At 39.6% G+C, this 22,603-nt stretch overlaps 2 long non-coding RNA genes across 86 annotated transcripts in view; one reads left to right on the top strand and one right to left on the bottom strand.

Annotated features, from left to right (window-relative positions):
• LOC308055213 overlaps positions 1-22,603 on the bottom strand; it is a 528,334-nt gene that overhangs the window by 171,669 nt on the left and 334,062 nt on the right. The gene's annotated exons all lie outside the window — the stretch shown is intronic.
• LOC308055214 overlaps positions 1-22,603 on the top strand; it is a 277,249-nt gene that overhangs the window by 175,824 nt on the left and 78,822 nt on the right. The gene's annotated exons all lie outside the window — the stretch shown is intronic.

The following is a 22,603-nucleotide window of genomic DNA, read 5'->3' as shown; positions in this document are numbered from 1 at the left end:
AAAAATGGTTAGGCGGCTTTCCAAAATGGAGGTTTATTAGTATTACTCAATTAATAGGCACTTAGCTTTGTTTATTTACATTGCATGGCTTCTTTATTCAAGCAAGATTTATTCCTTAATGTTGGATTAAATCTGCACTTAGGCTCATTTTTATATTTAAAGAATTATTGGCCTTATCATCAAGCTTTAGGAGAAGGCAAATCATACAGGTTTTTTGAGCTTGTTTATGGCGCCACTTGTTACTTGTCTTTCTACTCCACACCAATGTTCACATTATAGGTAGATATTTTTTTTACCTCTTAATTTTATACCCTAATACAGACATTTCCAACAAAACCTGTAGCTGTACAGTAGTTCTAACTGTCTGTTATTCATCTTTTCCTTCTTGTGAAGGAGTTGATACTATTATCAGTAACACACTCCAAGAGTAAGTGGATAGTAGTTTTACAACAGTGTATCTGTTTCTTTGACTAGTCACCTAAAGATCTGTCCCTTTCTGTGCCATTCTTAGCTTTCCCTTCCCTGCCTCAGGAATGTTGCAAGTTAAATGTTCTAGTATGAGAGTTACCTGATCTGGTTTTAGAAGTTAAAATTAAAAGCATGTGCTGCTATGTTGTGTCTAGAAATTAACAGCAAGATTTAGGTTTTAAAGCAGAGAAATACTGTGCTTAGTTCTCAGAAATATCGACAAACTTGCTTCTGTATTTTTCATTAAGTATATTTAAAGATGATATGATCTGTCTTTTTATGGCCTGTCCCAAAATTGTTTGAGGATCTTCAAAAGCTATTTAAAGTAGAAGAGGGGTGGTAGAAGGTGCTTTTAAAGTATAAAGATCCTGAAGTATTGTGGGTAGGAAGGTTAAAGTAAATTAGGTACAAAACAAATGGATCTTTGTGGTTCTTCCTGCATAATGGTTTTCCATGACAATTTGCAAGTGACACATTCACTGAAAAGCACCTTGAACGTGTGCCACTTATAATAAAGAGGCAACATTAATGTCCAAGATGTAAAGTATGAGAGTGTTCCTGTTTACTCCTGTCTCTGCTTAGAACAGTTTTCTACTTAGTCTTCCTTTGTATTTTAAGTTTCTTTCTATACAATGTCTTCAGAATGCTTGTAGCATTTAAACACATTTAAAATGTAAATACATTTAAGTTCCTTGTTACACTTCACAGGATTGTCTTGTGTTTGCTGCTAATAAAAAAGTGTTAAAACAAAAGAAACAAAACCAAAAACCTTCTGAGGAAATTTTTTCATGGATTAAGGTTTTGTATAATGACTTTACATGTAGAACTAAATCATTTAAGCATAAAAGTGATGTCTGCTTTTTAGTTGTTTTTATGTAACCTGAAGATGTATTGCAGTATGCTGAACAAGTGTTGCAATTCAAACTCGGATATAAAATTTGCAAGTGAAATTTTTCTACAGTAAAGAAAGAAAAATTGTACTGCAGTGACTCAGATTTTTACAGGGTACTAAACTTTTTCAAGATTGCAAGTAATATATTTGAATTAAACTTTTGTTCCTCCTTCAGATTGCTTTGTGGAGGTGAAGAGGGATATTCTAAACGCATGCTGTGTGTGACTGCTGATTTATATGTGTACATACAATTGTGTTTTGGAATGTCTTCAGTAAAGCAATTTTTACAAATGGAAGTACATCAGTTTTATCTGGAACAATTCTATATTAAAATTTTTAAAACAGCACTCATAGATTTGATGTTATCTTTAGGAAATACACAGGCATAAAGTCATCAAACAATATGTTCTTGTGTCCTGATGTTTTTCCATATGATAATACTGAAACATGTCAGCTTCATTTGTTGCAGGAAACAGAGGGCTTGAAGGAACAGAGCACCGAAAGCCAAATCCCATCCCATAACTCTTCAAACTTACTTTCCCCTCTCTCATCCCCACCCCGCAATCATATTTCCTGGAGTTCCCATCCATATTTGCATTCTTCTGGTCTCTCTGTTCTTTTTTCTGAATCATACTTCTGTTTTTTTGTAGAGGACGAGAACTGCTGAGAAAATGCCAAATAAGCAAAACTACTGTTTGTTGCCCTTGCAGTTCCTTCAACAGCCTTCAAAGTACTGAAGACTTCTTGGTTAAGAAGTGTTATACTACAAGGTTTATCAGCTGTGCAGTGTTCCCTGGCCAAGTTGGGAAAGGGTTTGTCAGAGGACTACATACTCTTCCTTATTTTATCTCAAAAGAAAAGTAGCTCTTCCTTGGTACCGTATTTGAACTGCCCAAACTGATTTGGGAATGGTAGACTAGTGTGATGCTTAACTCTCCTCAAATGCTGCACAGCCTGGCTTCTGTTCCCATTTGATGTTTGCAGCTGGACGCTGAGTGTAGTCTTTCAGCTTCCAATGCTATTCATTTCCTTACTCCTTCCATATGTAAATAGCAATTGTATGGGTTCTATTCTCTTGTTTTCCCTTTTCAGTTTGATGATTGTACAATCCTTTTAAGGCGCTGTTGAAGGAAAAGAGTCTCTTATGGAGCCATCCAGCAACATGACTTGGTTATTTGGTACCATCAGAGACAGCTGAAATATGACTGAAACACATTTTGCAAGTAAAAAGTGACACTGTGGTCGGTGGAGGAATTTTGAAGAACAGTGTCCTAAATTTGTCTCCTCTGGAGGTTACAAGTCCACAATGAGTTACTTAGACTATTAACAAAACATATTCTTGGATTAATTTATCTGATCTAGTGACATATGTAAGATCATATCTAGTTGACTAGGGAGAGTTGTGGTAGGTCATAGTGATCCTCTCATTCCTACTTCATCGCTTCTCAGCTTAACTGTGGCAGTTCAGTGTATGTGGCATGAAGTTACCAGCATTAAAGAAACGTCGGTTCTGTCATAGGTGTCCTGCTGTAGCACACTGGGTATCTATACAGAAATGATGATCTGTCTCCATCTATGTGGAGTCTAGAGAACATCTCTTCCAGAAACCACTTGAGAATTCTTCAGCGCCTGGTCCAACACTCCCAGTCTGTTGACCTTTACTTCTTAAAGAGATAAACATACAGCAGTGTGTATGCATGAGATTATACACATGTGTAAACACACATTAGGTTATTTTTTTTAAAGAAAGGAAACCTGGTGGTGTGTGATCAATGTACTTGGATGCATATGCTTCTTTTGAGGGTGAAAGGTATTAGGTGTGTTTTTTAATGATGATTACTACAAGCCTAGTTTAAGAGCTTGCATTAACTAGAATTCCTGGAACTCTTCAGCCATTTTACAGAGACTGGCATGTACTCAGCCTCTGTCAGGTGTAAATTCAGCACATGCAAGTGATGCAGCTGCTAACCTCCAGCACGCCTGCTACTAGAGATTTTTCACTTACTGATGTTTGCCTAGAGTCTAAAAATCTGTATGACTAAAAATGTATGTTTTCAAATATGCTAGCCTATGATGTAACCTAGAAGTCACCATTATCACCTAAATCATACCTGATTTAATCTGCTCGTTAGCTGTGTTTTCTTGCTCAGAATCTCTCACTGTCTTCATTTCCATCAAAACAGGCAGTTGAGTGGGAAACTTGGGACTCCAGTGTCTGCTTATTTTTACCAAAGGAACTTCTGTCATTTCATAAAAACTCTCATTTTTTGATTCAAGTACAGTTTTATTTCTCTTACTTATAACACTTATGTGTGTTTCTAAAACAGTGTATGCAGATTTGGAAAACAGGAGGAGAAGGGACGACAAGAGGTCACCTGCTCTATACACCAGCCTAAGGACAGGCTTATCTCTCTACACGGGTGCCAATATTTTCTGTTAAAACCTCTATGATTAAGGTTTTAAAACAGCCCCAGTCAACACCACTTGCAATACTTTACTGTCCTTACTACTAAAAAGGATTCCATAAGGCTGAGTATCTTGTTTTGATATCTTCAGTACCTAATACAAATTTCCCTTAAGCTTATTAGTTGTCCTATCCACTGTGGACATGAAAATTGCTCTAATTTTATGCAGCAACCTTTTGCACATGTGGTACACATTTGCACATCACATCTCTCTCTAATTTTTTCCTTTCTTCAGATAAACTGGTTAAATTCAATTTATTTATTTATTCCTAAAGCTAGAAACCATGACCACCACTCCTGGTATTTCCCCTACCTCTATTTTGCTCAGAACTTTCTTGAAGGATAGAGCCCAAAACTATACTGGGCTTCTTTTCTAAAGTTGCTTTATAATATTGTTTACACACATATCACAGTCAACTCGTCTAATAATTCCTCTAGAGCCTGTGAGACTCTATGCCTCTGCTGAACTTTGTTCCAGTCTCAAAACAAGCTGTGCAGTGACACCATCTGGTTTGGTTTTGCCTATATAGTTCTTCTGCATTTAAATTGCTGTTTCAACCTAATTCAGTTTAAGCTGCTTTATAAAAACTCTCTCCTTTCCTTGTAATAGCTTTGTGTCCTCATTCGGTGCTGCCCACACAGGACTTCTCCTGTTTTCAGGAATAGAGTTGGCGTTTCTCCCACACGAAAAGTTTGTGGGGAGGGGGCAGTATGTGTTATCAAACTAATCAATTTTGAAAACGCAGACAAGCTTTTTGGTACAAAAGACCTTTAGTTCTGAAATAGCTGAAAAGTTTGAAGATAAACCTGGGTTCAGAGCAGTCATTCTGACTTGAACATAATTAATTTAGTTTAAGAGAGTCTTTCTGCTGCTGAAGTTTGAAATTATGAATAGAAGAACCATGACAAGGATTTTTTCCCTTTTTTGTTATGATTCACTTGGAGATTCTCCATGATCGTGGTTTGTTTAGAAAAGCCTTGAAAACAATTCATTAATGCAATAAACATAAAGGACAAATCAGAGACAGGGCAGCTGTCTTCTCCTTTTTGATGTTCCAGCATAGGCACTAGAAATGGGTAAGCTCTTGCTGAATGAGGAATGGGTGAGCTGCAGTTGCCTGTATTGTCTGTGACAACCATGAAATACTACATTCTTGAAATACAAATGTGAAAATCTGGTAACTCATTTCTTTTTTTCTCTATAAACTGACACCTTCCTACTGAAGTTCATCATTTTCATATTGACCATCTTTGTGATAATAGAACCATGAACTTGACCTGTCTTTGCCGTGTTTGATCACACAGTCTTATGATTGGATGAGAAGAAAAATCACGGTTACCTCAGTCATAACCAGTGAGGATTAATGAAAGGGGAAAAGATCAGGTTATTGTATTTTCTTGAAGAGAAAACTTGGGTCGTTCTCTGCTTTCTGTTGCAATACAAAGATGCCAGGAAAAAAAAAATCTCGGGAGAGGTGGAGAGAGGAAAACTTACAGCTCATGCAGTTGGTAGGACAGCTTGACCTACATACCACTGAATACTCCATTTGAAAACTCAGGAGAACCATCTATTGCTAGAATTCACAGTTATAGTAGCTGAAATACTTCTGTATTTTGTGACTCTGAAAATTATAAAATAATTCTTGAACATAAACCAGAATTTAGCTGAGAGAAGGAAAGATTTACATAGTTAATTTACTACTTCCGTTTATGATACCTGCTTGTATATCTTTTAGCTATGTAAGGGTACCAGAATGGATTTGATTTTTACATAGCATCTGGGGGGGAGGCAGCGGTCTGTTTTGCCAGAACATATTTTTCATTGGTAAAGCTGCTCTGCTTAATGAGAGACTATCACCAGAACTGTCCATTGTGCTGTTTTTTTTAAAGTGATTTATTAATCAAAGATGTATTGTCTTGCAATTTTTTTATAGTTATGTGTTGAATGCAGCAAGTGCTTTTGGACAAAAAAGGAACAAGAATATTTTTTCATTCTCCATTTTATTTTCAAGACTAGAATTCTTCAAAGCTAATTTTGGTATTTTTAGTTTCAAATCAACATTTTCAGAGCAAATTAAGCTGTGTAAAATTAAGCAAACAGGAAAGCAAAACTGTCTGCAGTAGTTTGCTGCTTTTCTTGGTGTGGTTTTGGCTTTGGGTAGACTCAGAACTGTTTGGGTTTGGTTTGTATTGTTCTCTACCTCTTACTTTCCCCCAGACATACTCATTAAGCTTGGACAATCAGTGACTCATACTGCTCAAAGGCTGTTGTCTTACGCAAACAGCTTCTTTCTTACAGACTTCCATGAAACTCTATTTTATCTTTTTTTCTTTGTCAGTAATCCAGATTAAAAGGTTAACAGGAACTGTAGAGTTACATATAGTTTTACAAGCAAGAACTTAAATAGTTAGGCATACTGACTTCAAGGGTGAAGTCAGGATAAAAAAAAAAAAGCAAACCAAATAATACTGTGGCTAAGAGATGAAAAACATATTACTGTTACTGCATTTGTGAAAATGGTAGCAATTTTATTGGTAAGTAATATTTTTTTTCTCAAAGTGACTACAGTTGAATGTGATTTACAGAAATGAGCTGTGGTGTTTTGTTGGGGTTTTTTCCCCTTTTCCCTATTAGTGGGCAGGAAAGAATCAAAGTGCAGGGAGTTTTTTATTGCTGCATTTGAGTATGGTCTTTTTGAACAACCTGCCCGCCAAGTTTGTTAGGAATCTTACTTAGATGGCACTGTTTGCTACACTTGCTAATAAAATATTGCCAAATAATAGCTTGAAATTTGTAGGTGAAGTTGCACAGATAGCTGAGCTGATTTAACAGCTCAACAGTGCCAAACAAAAATCTTCCTTTTTTCTACCTGTGTGCCTTCCACCTCCCCTTGTATAAGCTTCATTCAGAATGCTCTAAGATGCTGCAGCTCACTAAACTATTAGACCAAAGAAAAGTTCTTTGCCAGATTGTGGAGCTGGATCAGCTTAGCGGAAGGGCTAAAGAGCACCAAAAATGGCTTAATACTGGGAGGGATCATGGAACTAAAAGTTGGTGCGTGGGGACGAAGGAGGGGTTTAGGTTTTGAAGAGGATCTGATTCTTCATCCTTTAGTGGACCTGAGCTATTAAGTTGGCTCCAAGGTATGTAATTCTACCATTTGAGAAGCTGAATTGTACATGTTTTTCAGGAAAAAATGTTGTGCCCAGAAGCTGTGGTAAATTCTTCTGAGTCCCTATCATGTGTCCGCCTGCCTCCCAGTCAAAACTAAATGCATGATTTGAGTAGATCTGTCCTCTTTAAGACTATACATATTTTCTTCTGATATGTTTCTGTTATTTTTTTAGAAAGTCTTGTCTTTTTTGTTGTTGTTGTTGTTTGAATTGCTGATGCAGTAGCTACCAGACGGTGGAAGATGACCTCACCAAAAGCCAAGAAAGGCACAGCATCCAGAAGGGGAGTCCAGAAGTAAATTATAGATGGAACAACAGATTAAGTTGCTCTTTGGCTTACCTCTGGGTTGTCTTTTTTTTTCAGTTACTGTAGCACTGGAATCTATTTCATTCCTTTTAAAGTGATGAATCCTGAAATGATGTTTGTACCTGTTTTGAAGAATACATGTTTTATTAAAATAGATGTTTATTAAATAGCCATTTTATTAAAATATTTGCACAATTTATGAATACTTCAATACAAATGCAAAGTTTTGCCAACTTTGAAGTGAGGATGTGTTTTCTTTATATACACAAATTCATATCTTAAAGGCAAACTAAAGTGCTTTTTTCTGCTTTATAATGTAGAAATAAAGCTTCATTTACTTTTGTTGTGGGTACTTTATAAAGAACAGTGGTGTTGCATCTGATTTCTTCTAATTTTGAGTAAGTCCTATTGAGGGCCACTTAGATGTACACCAAGAGGAAGTCTGAAATGGTAGAGACACCTTTTAAATATTTTTCAAGTGTTTGAATTAAAAAAAGAGAATGTAAGACAAAAATCACATCCTTGCATTCCAGTTTGTTACAAAATATGTTTAAACAATTATTTGGAGAACAGGTAGTGAATGTTAGTCATTTTTTTCATAGTATTTGTGTTTGTGTCACTTTTCTAATTATTCAGATTTTCTCTGGAAAGGAGGAGACCAGAATTTCAGACATAGGGCCCAGGGCAAAGAAAAAAACAAACCAAAACCCAAGGTCCATTCTCAACCGCCCCCTCAGGTTTTCTTTTTATGTTAGTGAAAAGCTGTAATTATTAATAATTTTGTAAAGTGTCTAGTTCCAGTGGAAGCTTGACTCACATGTGCTTCTCATAACAAAATAATGGTTTACCTTTTTTTCATAGTTGAGAAGCATGTAACCTTCCATAACCTTTCTTAAAAGTACTTCCTTGCCTGGCTTTGAGTCTTGTTTTCAGAGCTGTAAGTAAAAAAATGCAGTGTTTAATTTTGGTGTGAAATACCACTACTTTACATTTAGATACTGAAAAAAAAAACCCAAACCAGTTAGGGCATGAACATTATTCTTATCAGGGAGAGTGCTTTATGAAGCTTGGCAAACCAAAACGAATGCATATGAGCCAGTGGGTGGTGTATTTGTGTGGATGTCCAGTGCTCTGCTAGCTTGATTTTATGTCTGAATCGCTACTGAAATAAATATGTTGTAGCATAAAATGTTGAATGAATGCTGAGGTTATGTTTTGAAAACAAGGGAATCCATTGTTTTGAAATAAAACTGGAATAACATATTTAAAAGTTCGTTTCTACTCTGACTGCTATACAGACTCAATCAGCAAAGTGTGGCTGGTGACTTTAAGCATAGCATGCTTTTCATTTCAGATGCAAAACAGGACTGCTAAAGCCTCTCTCATATTTAAAACTCCTCAAACCAAACTATCATTTTAATGACTTCATTTAATCATTTTGTTCAAAAAGTATGTCACACTATTCTGAAGAACTTTGTCAAGAAAGCATATTGTATTCTCTTGCTGTCTTGCATACTCAAAGTTAATGTCATTCTTTTGTACTTTAGTTGTTTGACATTTTAATTGTTTTAGAAACTTATTTACCAGTAAACTTTCTCTCTTTATTTTGAAGTTTACAAGCAGTGTGTTTTCTTTTGAGACTGCCAAAGCCAAATGCAGGAAACACAGATATTTCCATATATTTGAAAAGAATGTTCTGAGGTGCAGATTTTGTAAGCCATCCCTGTCTCTTCCCACCCCAAAAAACTCCTGGAAAAAGTTTGTACTGGCAAGTGTTCTGCGAAGAAAAGGGGTGCTTTCCATCCTAGGTGAATGTTGTTTCAGGGCTTGCCTTTGCTCACAAGAGACTGCAAAGCTACAGTCGTGGCAAGCAAGAACGCCTTTGGCTCACTGTGACCTGCAATGATGTTTTAAAGCGTGGGATGGTCAGGATAAGCGAAGTGGAAGGCTGTGATAATCCCTGCAGTGCTACTGTACATACCGCATACTGTATGTGCTTGCACACGTGTGTGTTGTTTTGCAGAACAGGGATAGGGAAACGGTAGGATTTTGTTGCCATCCCTGTTTGAAAGTAAAGCCCCCAACACAAAAGAAGCAAGCTGCCTTTAGACTGCATCTACTGCTCTTGATGGCTCCAGGTGTGTGTAAATATTAGAGAACAGCAGGGTCCTGCATTCCCAGAGCCACTTGAGCAGTGCCGTGAAGACAAGTGTCCTTACTGGTATTGCAGCCATACTCCCAAGCTCTCCTGCTGTTTCCAATCTGTGCGCACAGCCGTGAAAAAAACGGACTGACATTTACAGGCACAGCAGGGAGACTCTTGAGTAGGGAATGTTAAAGACTCCGCTACCTATGTTTCAAAGTGGCCACTAGGAGAATTAGTCGGCACTTCAGCTGATGGTGTAATGAGGCTATTGATAATGAAGCACAGAATGCTTCTTTTAGTGCTTGAACACTTTGCAGACAAATTGTTTCTATTTTTTTTCCTTAATCTAAAATATCTGGCGAAAGAATCAAATTCAGGATGGGTATAAGATATTTTTTAGATGGTGCTGCTTTGCTAATTTTTACAGGAATATTTCCCAATAAGTTAATATAAAATGATAATGTAATTCCCGATGTCTGTTACAGCTAGCATTAAGAAGGGGGTCAGCTGCTTTCCTGAGTAGTTTGACAGACTTTACTCACTGTTTTATCCTAGTGAGCTGCCAGATTTGGGATGCCATAATAACAGTAATGCAATTAGGTTTTCTGCACGTTGTCTGGTTGACTTCTTAGTTAAGAGTTTCTTTCCCTTTGGGAATAAGACTAGACAGCCTGTCATTTGCTATTACTAATTCTGCTTAGCATTATCACTGGAGCTTTTTTGTAATTAGCTATCTTAGTTGGCTCTTAAATTTTCATAGCCAATTGAAGCTACATTTTAGCCAAGTTCCATATCTGAATTGCATTCAGTCCATTAACAAAGTTGGTTAAAAGGCTCTTAAAACAAAAGCCAATAGATGTGGTTAGCACTTCCATGTTTGCAGCAGTAGCAGTACCAGCCTCCAATGAATATTCTCAAGAAATGGCACTTCCTTCTAGCAAAGGAAGTGAACAAAGAATGACCAAAGTTTGTTTTGGGAACAAAGGCTGATTATGCAGAATACTTGTAGAAAAAAAATAAAATTGAAGTGTGTCTTTTCTGGAAGAAGGTGGGGGAGATGCAGAAGGGGGAATTAATGGTTCTGCTCAGACTTGACAGGTTCTGGAAAAGCCAAATAAATGAAGTTATGTTTTTCTCCATTTCAGCTGATCAAAATTATTAGCAAAACCATCTGAAGCACCTTCTGGTGGAATTGTCATCTTGCTGAGTTTAGTTTGTAAAACAACCTGCCAGACATTAAAAAACCTGTAAGCATGCCAGCATATAGACTCAGAGCACCGCTTCTCTAGCTGATAGACCCTATAATTTTCTTTTATACTGAAGACCATGGCTGGATACCTCAGCCTCCCAAATAATTTAATGTAACATCAGTCTGAATTTTTTATCCCTAATAACACTTGTTTAAATTAGATTTTTCTCCTCTTTTCTTTCTTTAAGGTGTAGGCAGGAGATTAACAGCTTTTGAATCATCCCATGACAAATAATGGCTTTCTCAGACTTTTCTGCTTTTTAAAAAATAAATAAATCTTTACTGTTGTGAAGACATCAAATATTAATACTGCTACAGTTTTAATACAGAGTCTACTAGTTGCTGATGAGTTGTTTCAAGGATGGTTTGCAATGCCCTGTATGTGTGATGATAGGTAAGTATCAGTAGATTCATTGCAGGAGGTGTGAGGCAAACCCCAGATTATGTCTGAATAATCAGTGTGTGTGTGTGTGTGTGTGTGTGTGTATTTTTTTATTTATATATATATATATATGCTTTTACCAGCATATATAGTGGGACATCTAAATTAGTTTCCAGAGTGCACCACTTCCATTGTTAAATAAGACGTAGAGCTGGAGCTCTTTGAACATGAGTTGGATCCTGTTGCTTGTAGCTGACCTGCAGTATCAAACCAACTGGAAATGCTCTGTGGCAGTAAGTGCCGGTTCCTTCATCTCTCTTGCTGTTTTGGGGTGCTGGGCTCTCTGTGATGATGCAGTACTCGAAGGGAGAAGGAATCTTATCTGTCTGAAGGTTGATTTTCATGATGTCCTTTCTCATAGGTAGGGAGAAAGCAGGTGTGGTGGGATCAGCTTCTTTGGAAATTCCTAGAGTCCTAGTTGATCTCATGGATCGCTTTATGCAACCGCATGCTAACTCACATGCATTTCAGTTTTCTTCCCCCATATTTTCAAGACTGAGCAACTGAAGATTTAGAAAGGTGATTCTATGAATTCTTGCTTCATTTTAGGCCTTCTTTATCTCTGTAGATGATACCTCTATAGCAACAGTTTTGGGGGTTTGTGTGTCTTGTTGTCTGGTATTTTTTTTTTTCCTTTTCTCCTGAAGTGATACATAAAAAAGGGAATATACTATTTTTGTGAACTGTTTTGCCTGGATGCAGAGTAAGCCGGACAGCTTAGAAAAATGCAGCAGCTCTAATTGGATGCTACAGACTAGTTTTTCTCTGCACTGATGTGCCATGTTTTTAAACATGAAGTCAACCAGCAGTATTGCACTTGTACTTCTTTCTAGTTGTCTGTGTTTCATCTTATCTCAATCAAAACCTGTCTTCTTTCAGACTAGAGCATATCCTGCTCATATAGGCTTTCATGCCAGATTTTAATGCCCTTGCATTTAGGTCTACTGCATACAAATAACTGAAGTATTTTCAAATGGACCTCAAGTTCCACAACTAAGCTGCTGACAAGTGAATCCTGACAGCTTTTTCTCCATCATTGTGAATGCTGCAACAAGCCAAAATTGAGGCTTTGCATTTTCTCAGCGATATCCCAAACAGTAAAAGAGTTGTGGAGGAACTGTTATTTGATGGGAGAACGATTGCCTCCCGTATTTCTGCCCCTTGTGTTGGAAGGTCATCTTTCCAACCCTGCAGACCTTAGCTGCTGTGATGGGTTTTCATAAGTATACTCGAAAGAAAAGTGACAAGAGCACAGTGAGACAGCTGTGAAGTGTAGTAGAAGTGAAAAGAAAATAGACGTTTATGAACTTTCCTGAACTAATTCCTTTTGCCAAACCACACCAGACAGGAAGAAGCTGGCACAGTGGTAATCTGCATCTGCAGCTCCTGAGAGAAGGAAAATGCTTCTTTGGCAAATGAAGCAAGAAACCTAGAAAATTAAGGATTAATATGTTCATTTATAGAGAAGCAGTGAGAACACAGTAAGATGAAATACAACCAAGGAGGATGCATTTAGAAGACAAAAGAGCCCTGGAAGGGAAGGTACTTAGCTTTGTTCAGAATGCAAACTATAACACGCAGTCCTTGGAACTGGTGAGTTGCACAGCTGAATGTTAAAAGAAATTAGTTCATACCACAAGAAATACACAATCTGTGCCTTGAAAACCTGAAGGTACTTTTCTTTTCTGCCAGGAGAGGAGTGGAACACTGGATCTACTTGAAAGTAAGTAACCCTCCAGCTAATTTTGTCTATCTGCTGCTAAACTTCAAGAAAAATAGTCTTATTAATAAACTGAATTCCTTTCTGAAAACAGATATATCTATAAAAATGCCTTTATTCCTGCATTCTCACTAATCTGTCATTATGGAAATGTTTGCTTTGGAATGGTGAAGGTGGATCTGCACTAACAAATGTGCAGTCCCTGACTCACTTCTAATAATGCTTGGCGATAGCCATAGTGAAAGGTATAGAGTAAACGGCACCACATTCAGAAGACAATATGGTGCTGAAAATATCTGGACATGGTCTAACAACTAGTTCCTTTTGTCACCGATGGAGCTGATGATCAGTAATTTGTAGGATTTGGGTTTTTTTTAATCAGTGTTGTCAAACCTGGGATGAGGTGGAATTTAAAACTCTCTCTTATCCAGACCAAATGTTACTTGATATACCACTTTAGAGACTGACAACATTTTTTGCCTCTGTTATCTTCATACATTAGCTGGTTCCATGTGCGGCAGTGAGTTACCTCACTGATTGCTTATTTCCTTTCCTCAAGTCAAAGCCCTCCTAAAAACACCTTTGAAACTTGTCATCCATTTCTGGTGTAAGTGCAACACAAGGTTTTCTTTAAATCTGACCAGAATACTTTTTTCTCTGTGTGGAAACTATTCTGTTTTGGGGATGAATTCCATTGTTTCTATGGAAAGCTTGAGTTTTCTGAGGTGGTAGTGCGCAAGATATCATTTGAAGCCAGTAAGAGCTGCAGTTATCCAGTATCACTGAAAATCAGGTTTATGCGCCTCTAAAAATATACCCCTTGCCTGCAAGAAAGATGATGATATTTTTGGCTGTTTAGCACACTGCTGAATTATCTTTAAGAGCAGTGATAGAAGCAAAATTGCAAGATAGGCCCTAACAAAGAATGAGCAATTTGTTAATGAAATTGCATGCTGCAAGACTGTAACTCTCAAGCTAACTCACAGAACTTACGCTTGAACTTGACATTCTGACATTCAAGGTACTGTGAGCAAGGCAATGAGGAACCACAGGCATGAGAAACAAATGTATTGAAATGTGTCGTGTTTTTGCTGTGTTCTTCACAGTTTTTGCCTGTTGGCTTTGTTTTAAGCTCTTTCAAGAGGTGGTTGTCTTCTTACCCATGTGCATAGTACCTCGTGTACTAGAATGTGAGATGTTGAGTGCTGATGGTGAAGTGAATTTTCTTTTATCAGGTATTTTGCTTACTTCATGTCAATATACTTCCTCCTTCTGCCTTCCAAGAGAATTTTTTGGTTATTCTAACCAGTAGTTTAGCTTTATTAGACTAATTATTTAGCCTCATTAAGCTAATTATTAGCTTTATTGAAATTGGCATTGCCCTGAAGAGCACTGAAAATGAGAGGAGCCATAGCAGACCTGAGGCACTGGCAGGCATTGAAACAGGCCAGGGCACACCAGAGCGTTGTGCTTAGAGCTGAGGAAATGGAATTGCTTTCCCGGACAGGCTCTCTGATTCTTGCCTAGGGTTGAAGTTCCAAGGTGTGGGCCTTTCCTACAACAATGGTTGCCTTGTTGCTTCCTCTTCACCACAAAACAAGACAGAGCCATCCACCTTGGGTCTTCCCTTCATCTCTGTCAGTTCTATTCAATCTGATTTCTTCCCCCTTTAAGTGCAGACAATGTTAACTGCTATTTGATGCACTTGTGATCATACAACTGATGTCTAATCAGGGCCGTGCTTGCAATGTTCAGAGCCCTGGGACCAGAAGTAAGAGTCCTGCACAGGTACTGGGGAACCCACTAGATCACTGTGGGTCAGCTGGGTTTTGCAGCTTGACAGGGGCTAAAATGTTTTGTTGTTGTATTTTGTTTGTTGTTGTTTTGGGTGGGGGGTTTGTTTGTTTTTGGTCCCTGTGGAGTATCAGCCCAGTCCTAACACTGAAAAAAGGTGGAGAAATTAAACTTCAATATGTCTTTGATCATTCAGACTCTGAAGAAACTCAGAACAAATCATTGCTGCATCTTTCTGTTTTCAGAACAAGGCTTTTGAGAGCAGTCAAATTCAACAATTACTGTTCTGGAAATTTAAACAGATCACTAAAATACATCAATATTTTTGCTTCCTCCTCATCAAAGTATTTGATTACCATTTGATGATTAGAGGACTTCACAGTCAGAAACCTTTTGCCTCTCACTGTTGTATCCTTTGCAAAGAAAAAGTTGAGTTCAAGACCTGCCCCAGAATTCACGCCTACTTTCTAGCTCCTTTGGAGAGGTCGAGGGGTGTTAAGAGTAGCACATAGCCTACAGAGGGCATACACATAAGTGATACCAAATGGAATGTAAACTGTTTCTGAAATGTCTAAGAGCACCTCTGATGTGGAGCACAGTTCTGAGAATTAGGGCATGCTATTCCTCTACAGTTCTTTGCTGTGGAAGAAATGGACAAGTCAGTGGATTAATTATGTAAAACTTGTATTTAGTTTTGCTTCCCATTAATGATGAGGATAGCATGCATGGGAATTTATTTTTACATTCAGGATTTCTTACAGTTAGCCTATTTTACCAAAGTTAAGATTCAGTCCATTCTCCATCTGACTTTTCAGTTCTTATCAGCGATCCTGACACTTTATTGATGAGATATAAATATGAAATGGAAGACTCTACAAGCTCAAATGCAGCAAAAGAGCTTTTTATAGGGCTGTTTTCCCCCTTAAGCTGTTCTGTTCTGCCTACCCTAAAAAACAAGCAAGCACCAAAAGAGAAGAATTAACAGCAAACAAAATGATATAAAGGGAGACATTTTTCACCTGTCCTTTTTAGAGGGGTAATTGAAAGAGACAGAAGTCAACTAAATTTAGTACACTAAACCAATGTACAGTGCTGTGAGTTCCTCAACCTGATGGATCAAATACAGTTCTTTAAATCCTTCCCATTGCAAATGCAAGGAGAGAGAATAAAAAGAGGCTTTGTTTTCAGAGTTGTTATTCAGTTAACTGTAAAATAATTTCCAAAGATAAAAAGATGTCCTTAATGCTTTACACAGTGTGGATTCAGGTTGGAATCTTTTTGTTTTGCAAAAAGTCTTCATCACCAGAATCTCTTTTCTTCCTTGTTCAGGCATTTAAAACCCACATTCAGACCTGTCAAGTCTTACACTTGGAGAATGAGACTCATTCAGTTGATTCCTGTCTCACATGTTTCTACAGATAGCCTGGATATCAGTCAGAGAGCAGATTGGCTTTACAACAAAGTTAATCTAATGGGTTCATGGGGTCAGTAGCACAGTCCTGCTTCCTTTTGCGGCGCCCTAGTTACGTGTTCCTGCCCCCTTTACTGTGCCAGTGTTGCTCATTCAAGCCTGTGGTGAGCTGGCTAAACCTGCTGAGTGTACATCCCTTTTTTTAAACAGGGGTCGGGGTGGTGGTGGTGTTTGTTTTCAGAAGGAAATTTTAAAGCCCCTTTTTATCTAAGAAATAAATATTTTTCCCTGGCCCATAATACTTTAATGTCATCTGTTACTGGACTGGATGTGAATCATTCAGGTACTGGCCAAAAGTAGTTGTTGGGCAGCTCTGAATACATGTTCTGTCCTAAGAGCCCTACACTCTCTGAGAAATTCCAGTCTGCCTTCAGACAGTAGAGAATTAGCCAAATACCTGATCAAGCTGCATCGTCGGCCCTCATCACTGGTATTTTCCTATTGAGAAATACACATCATAAGTTGCATGTGAAAGTCAATTATGGAAAGCAAACTTATGCAGGACGAAAGAACAAATTAAATCCCCTCAATTACCTCCATTTTCTGGCATTGCTTCTAGTACTGGAGCCTCAAGCATCACTAGGTGTTGTCACTCTCAGCATGGCACTTGCACCACACTTTGCTGCTCTTCTGCTAAGCAGGTCACAGGGTTAACTCCAGAATGTCCATTTCAAGCTATTAACTTTGTAATCAGAAGTGTTGAGGAATATGATGAACTGGTTTAGAATAATTTCCAGGGCTGTCAAGATGCACTTGGCTTGCCCCATGACTCCAAGAGACATGCAGTGGAAGCTGAATGATTGGGAGGGACAAATTGGAACCAGTTTGCTTCTAGGCTACCCTGTATGGGTTCTTGTATTATAATAAATGTATGCTTATACAGTGGGTGGATTTGATTTTTCATGAAATGGATTACCAGTAAGTCTATGAGGTGGTCATGACATTATCTTTTACTGTAACATTGAAAGGAAACAAAATACACATCCTTTCACAGAAAAGCAGTGGTCCCCAGGAAAGTCTTTTAGTGTTGGAAGGATAATGAGATCCTTCAGAATTTTAGGCCTTCACCTCAAATGTGCATGCCTGAAGCTTTGTGTGTTATAATTATGAAGGGAAGGTGTCACAACGGAGGGAAGACACAGTCACTCAATATGAGTGATCAGCAGGCTTCGTTTATTGTACCTTACAGTCACCTTTTATGCCTTGTTATAATTAGCTCATACATATTACAAAAGTTAATGGTTAGTTGCCTAAATATCAAGTCCGCCCCTAGTTTCTCTTCTGTAGTTAATCTGTTCCCACCTGCAACATTCTTTTCCCACCGAAATCTTCCTGATATTGTGTAACAAGAACAGCCAAGGACGGTGTATTTTTGCTTTACTTCAGATAAGCTGAGAGCGATGTGCATTTTTGTCCAGCCAGCTGGACTATGTCTATGTGAACTTTTTCAGTTAGCCAGTTATCCACAGGAAGGCATTCTTCCCACAAGTGTACTACCTGTTTGAGAGAAAGAGAAATTACAAAGAATGTGGAGTGTAAAATCAGTCTTGATGTTTTAAATAGTATTGACCAGGGACTCTAAAGATTTCCATGGACTGCTTGATAGAGTAGAAAGAGACAATAGAGAATTTTCTGCATGCTGGCTTTGCAGAAACATGTTTTATATTTGAGTGTTTTATTGAGTGCAGCAACAGAGTACACAAAACATTTGGAATCAATAATGATTTTGTACATCTTTCTTCCAAAGTTCCTAAGCTATTTTTCAAACATTGAGCCTTATGGCCTTAGGAGGAGGAACTCATATCTAGGTCCCAGGTACCCTCTTCCTTTTAAAGGCAGGGAAACGGGACCAGCAACACGGTTCATATTGCGCAGCACTACATGCTAAGTCAAGTGGTAAACTGCATATGAAATCCCTACCCAGCACATGCCACTTCAGCTCCTGATCCTTCATACAAGTCCTGAAAAGCATTTGTTCCTTGTTCACTGACCAGCTAAATTATTTAGGAGCAAAGTTAATGCCCTGTGGAGGCCTTGTGGAGTAAAACAGCCTCGGTCTGTTCAGTCAAAGCTAAGGAGCTATCTGTAGTGGAAGTAGGTTCTTCTCTAAACTCCTTTATCTGCCACAAATGAAGAGCAGTGTGGGTATGTCCTGCATTATTTCTCTTGGTCAGTTGCTCTTAAATACCAGGGGTGGTACTGAATTCATCATTTGGCCTCCCCTGGGCTGGGAATTACATTAATCACCTTAAGATAGTAAATGCATGTGCTGCATCAACCAAGCATTCACGTGGCTGACAATTTCCCTTTACAAAAGCCCTTTAACAGTTAAAATATAATTACCTGGGCAGACATGAGATGATTGACTGACTAGGTTGTATCATCACCTTAACTGTAATTCTAGGACTCCGCTAGCATTATGAAGGGCAGAAATTAGCACATTTCTGCCTCTTTATCTGAGGGAAACTTCCTAATGCTTACAAATTCTGATTCTTTAATTATTTGCAACAATAAGTGCAATCTCTCTCATTACATTCTTGAAACCTTCCTCTTTGTATGAGTATGGACATTAAGCTGGTATATGTTTTCTTTGCATTTTGAGGATCTAGTCTTTTCAAAATGATAGATACTATTTTATAGGAAGCTGCTAGTACATCATTAATAAAAGATCAGGTATGTTTACCTTTCGAAATATTTGTTTAAAATTTGTCAGTTTTCTAGTAATTCTATGATTGCAATCAGTTCATAAGTTTGTGGGAAGAATTCTAAATATATATTCATAGAGGATGTTTTCTCAAAAAGGGAAATAACAATGCTCAGCATAAGGTTAAAAAGCAATAAAGGTCTTCTGTTGTTTTTACAAGTCTGATTTAAATGAAAGGTGTTTTGTAATGCTAGTAAAAATAGCTGTGCTTCATTTTCTGAGGGTGGTGAGGGGAGACAAAACTGGTGCCTACACATTCAAAAATTTCAAGGGGGAAATTAGATTGTCAGGAAAGGGTTTGAAATGGATGCTCAGGTATTGTAAGGAGCAAAAATGACAGTGTCCAGCATTCCTAGATTTGGCAGTGTTGAATACAGACTCTTTGAGTAGATATTAATCTTTTGTATTAATTGTAATTAACTCATTACATAAATGTGTTCTGTCTCTGTCTCCTCACTGCTTCCTGTAGCAGTGCGGAAAGAAGTTGACCTTTCGTGTTACCTTAATAGCTGTATATGCAAAATCTCTACTGCTTGCTGGACTGCCTGCTTGAAGCCAGCTATGGCCTACCATCAAAAATTATTTATCAGGTTTCAAGAGCCTTTATAGTGAGGCGGTAAAACCAGTATAGCCACAATATTACTGTACGTGTAGCCCATATAGGGGCTAAGGTACAAGCATGCGAGGTGAGGTTTTTTCAGAAAAAGACTTCTAATGCAACTGCCAGGTACTCACAGAGCGGAGTGTGTCACTGTGTATGATTTTGCCTAAGGACAGAGCAAGGGTGGGAGCAGGAGGACCCACTGACAAGTAGCCCAGGGATGTTTGGGGTGGGATGTGGGACCAAAGCTGAGACTAAACATAAATTCTGCATCCGAGAGTAGATGGGCACTTGCTGATGCTCCATTCTCCCACCCCCCAGTGGAGTCTGCCACGATTCAGGCACAGCAAGGCCAGGGTTAAGTGATGCCAAGGGCCCTCCCACCTGGCAGAGGAAGACTGTGGTAATGGCACATGAGGCTGCTGGAGGCTAGAGAGTGGGCCAGCCCTGTAACTCAGGCTTATCATCACGTGCAAAGCAGCGTGGGCTGTAGAGGGGCCAAGGGTGTGTGAGATCTGGGGTGGCACTGAGCCTGCGTGTCCATTCAGACAGCTGTGGGGCTCTGCAGGAGTGTGCTGCCTGGGATCAGGTGAATTAAGTGGTTGCAGTGAGGCTGTCAGGAATTTGTTGTTGTAGGAAAACTTTGGTTTTAACACATGGAAGAAATCCTCCTCACTTGGGTTACAGCTTCCACTTAGCTCCACCTGCAAGTCCATTAAGGCACTTGAAACTTCCCAGTATTTTGGTACACAGCTCAGGCCCCATAAATACACACCAGACCTGCATCACAGCTCTGGCTGAGAGACTGCCAAAGTTTTTAAAACTTTATAAAGCTATAAACATATATGAACCATATATGTACACTGGAAACAATCCAGATGCAAAAATCATCTGAGAAGGGGTGGTAAACACAGTGCCAGTTACTTTTTCATTACATAAAAGCTACAGGTTTTCCTCGGAACTGCAGAGCTCTGACCACGGTGAATTTGGCAAGCGGGCTGGTGTGGCTTAAGGCAGACCTATTTCTGTGCTGGAGAAGTGATTTCACAGGTATCTGGGGGATTTGAGGGAGAGGTAGAGGAGTATCCCTTGTTAGCTAGAAGTGGCTCCATGTATCTGAGCGCCCCTTGAGATGTACCCAGTTTGAGCCTCCTTCTCCACAAGGAGCATTTACAAAAATGTAGCCATGGGCCTTTTCCTGCATAAAGAAATTTCTGTCATTGCTGGACTACTCGCTGACCTTGTAGTCTTCTGTGCCACATTGCAGAAAAGCAGTGTGCTTATTTAATAGATCTTCACGTGTGTTCAGGACTTAAAGCCAGGTCCCACCAATAAACCACAGGCCTCGACTGACTCCAGTGGGGACCAGTGGTGTAGTGGAAAGACCTTTCAGTAAGCTGAGAAGAGCCCAGAGCGGGGGTCAGGGCCGAGTGGTTGTACTGACGGGAGTCTACATAAAGCGGTAGAGATGTGCCACGAGTAGTGTCTGCAGAGAACTCCACTTGCAGCCAGTTTGTGGCAACGAAGAAGAGGAATTTTGCTAGCAAGTAGTAAGAAAGGAGCTACAAACTGTTTTCAAAAGAAAAGCAAGCTTTAAGCAAGAGGTCTTAGTCTTCCGCCAGAAGGAAGAGGGCTCGGTACTGGGTTGGCCCAAGGCCTCAGGCTGGGCTGCGCCCCCCTGGCACGGCGCAGTAAGGGGGCACACAGCTGCAGTCAGGAGCTTCTCACAGGCCTGGACCTGTCGTGGTTTGAAGGTGTGTTTCTAAAAGAATATTTGTGCTCTCAATTAAGCTTCTCAGCTTCTTGCTTCTCTGTTGCGTTACCTCTGAAAGGGTTAACAGGGGAAGGAGCTACACAGCTGAGAGACTTCAGAGGGAAGGGGGACCCAGGGCTGGGAAGGGCTGTGCCCCCCAGGAGGGCCTGGGCAGAGGTGGGGCTCTGCCAGCTGGGTCACTCATCTGGGAGTATGGTTCAGAGGCCCCAGGCCAGAAAGAATAACCGACTGCTCGTCCCGTACCCCCTCCTTTTGCCTTTTCAGTGGCGCTAGGGACCTGTTGAAGCCCTGGAGACTGAGGGGTGTCAGCGCAGAAGCCCGTGGGCTGAGCGACGCCATAGGCGGGCAGCGTCAGAGGCCTTTCAGCCTTACCCTGCACACATCCATGGAAGAGCTCCTTCTCTGAGGCCCTCTGCACCCTCCCTGTGCCACGGGTCCTGCCACCCTGCCATCGGCCCAGGACACCGTGTGGGAGAGCCAGGCTCATGGGGGAACTGCTGCGCCCACAGCCCCTGCCAGCTGCTCACTGGTCCCTTGGCAAGCACTGCTGTTCTGGAGCTAGTTTGGGGGGTTTGGGTTCTTTTTTTTCTTTTGTCTTCAAATGCCTTCAAAAGATAATTACAAGGAGTTGGGGCCATTTGCTCAAGTTACTTTTAATCCTCACAGTGGTTATAATGTAGTGAGTACTGCACATCCATTTTACTAAAATAGAGTACAAGAACACACTTGACTTTCTCTCTGCAGACGAAAAAGGACAGATCGTTAAGAAAACAGATTTCTTTTGGAAGAGCTGCAGACTGAGTCTTTTAGACCAGCTGAGATCTTCGGTAAAGGGCTTTTGGATGCTTCCTTTCCCCCAGTGCTGATCCCAGCATCATTGCAGGTTTTATCTCAAAGCAGACAGGCTTACTTCCACAAGAACACCAGTAAAAGTGTGCTAGTGAATAGGAGAGATGTCCGTAAGAGAAAAGGAGGTAGAAACATCCCTTACCATGAACAAACACTTTTCTGAAGATTTCCATTTTGTAATACTGGCAGGTGCCATTCCCTCATGGTTCAGGTGAGTGTTGGGGATTTGGGTGTTTAGGTGCTGGCTGGCTTGCCTCAAGCTGAGTGCCCAAGGTACTGGTAGAGGACAGATGTTTTCACATTCAGATCCTCCTTTCCCAGTTCTTTACTGCTCAGAAGTTGCAGCACATACGCAGATGCATACTCACTCACTATTTCCTGAAAAACTGGCTTCTCAGAGCTGCTCTTGAAAGAAGCGTTGTCGTGCAGTCTCTTACAGAGGAACCAATGACAGGGATTTAAATCAAGCCCTTCCTGTCGCAAGAGTACGTAACTCCCTATCCAGAGTGCATTTTGAAGCTGAGATTACATTGCAGCTTTCAAGCTA

The sequence above is a fragment of the Falco punctatus genome (assembly GCF_963210335.1).
Source record: "Falco punctatus genome assembly, chromosome: 18".
NCBI lineage: Eukaryota > Metazoa > Chordata > Aves > Falconiformes > Falconidae > Falco > Falco punctatus.
The sequence above is the reverse complement of the archived record's forward strand: the minus strand, read 5'-3'. Positions and strand labels throughout refer to the sequence as shown.